The sequence below is a fragment of the Halichoeres trimaculatus genome, unplaced genomic scaffold (assembly GCF_033239565.1).
Source record: "Halichoeres trimaculatus isolate MK-OKI-2021-1 unplaced genomic scaffold, fHalTri1.1 fHalTri1_scaffold_14, whole genome shotgun sequence".
Classification (NCBI taxonomy): Eukaryota; Metazoa; Chordata; class Actinopteri; order Labriformes; family Labridae; genus Halichoeres; species Halichoeres trimaculatus.
In genome coordinates this window covers 29,533,065-29,534,611 of record NW_027437192.1, presented here as the reverse complement: position 1 = coordinate 29,534,611, position 1,547 = coordinate 29,533,065, and positions in this window count along the sequence as shown.

The window sequence follows — 1,547 nt, the reverse complement described above, 5'->3', positions numbered from 1 at the left end:
GTATTCAAAAACATATTTACACCCTGGTTCTAAAGACAACTGGGGTCTGAAATGCGGATTTCGCTATCAGCACACTCTGTAGGGTGGTGAAATATTTTTGACTCAGTGGTTTAGAAGTTATAAGGATTATCTGATTATCCAATCAGAGACACAGCTCAGCTCACATGACTGATGGGCGCCCTGTCGCTATCAGAAAGGAAGATCAGAGCCCACGTCATATCCAATGTGGCTGCGACCACAGATTAGTTTCATTTCACTGTTTTATACAGAGGCTGAGAGGTGCAAACCAAAATGACCAAGTTTAAAACACTTTTATATATGAAAAAAGTAATGTAAATTTTGCAAAACACTTAAACAAACAAACAAACAAAAAAAAAACATTTTGCAAAATACTTTCACAAGTCCTGATTTTAGACACAGCCACTGACTGGTCCTTCAGGTAACCACTTACGAGTCAAATTCTGAATCAAGTGCATTCCTTTTCCTTTCAAATTGTGTCAGTTGTTAATTTGTTTTGGGACTTGAAAAAATGTTTTGTAAAATGTAAATGTTATTTTATTTTATTTCAATTATTTATTGATTAATTTATTTTTTCTTCTCAGCCACCATAGTTTCAGGAACAGATGGGTGATATTGCAGAGACTATGTCCATGTCATATACAGTCTGTGGTTAGGACTGATTATTCCTTTTGATCAGTGACTAAATGTGCATACAAATTTGTTTTGCAAATTTTTTTTTTGTTTTAATTTGTAGAAGTGTTTTGAAAGATGTAATCTTTGAAAAATGAAAGTTTGTTTTTTTATTTGTTAAAGTGTTTTGCAAAATTTAATCTTGTTTTTTATTTGTAAACGTTTTTTGCAGAATGCAAATTTATTTTCTGTTTTTTTTTTTAATTTTTTTTGCAAAATGTTAATTTAACTTTTTTTTTTAATTTTGGTTTGCACTTTTCAGCCACCGTAGTTTCATGAACAAATAGGTGATGTTGCAGAGACTATGTCCATGTCTTATACAGTCTGTGGTTAGGACTAATAATCCCTTTTGTTTAATCACTGAACGTGCAGACAGGCCCAAATCCGTTGGAAAAAATCATAACAAAAGAAGGAATAAACCAGCATTCTGAGACAGAAATGACACAAACATTACTAGTGGAGTTGCATGCAGAGATTTAATAGGAGCTGCTGATACACAATAACAAGTAGGATTATTCATTTGGACAAAAGTCATAGATGGTCATGTTACACAGCTCCACTGATGATCAACACTGGTTTTCTATAGTTGTCATAACTTGGAGATGAAACCAGACTAAGACCAAGAAAAATCTCTAAATTGTTCTTGAACTGCTGCAGAGTCTAGTTCATTTATGATGAAAAGGTTTATTTTGTCCTCAGGTTTACCGATGCATCAGGGTCAGACACCTTTCTTTCATTAATTGAGAGCTGCTGCACGTCCCCAAGTGAAAAAATGTCATTATCACTGGCTGTCAAAGGCTGTCAGGGATTTTCCTGTCATGAATCGGAGCTGGCACTATCCATTACCTCTGTCCTCT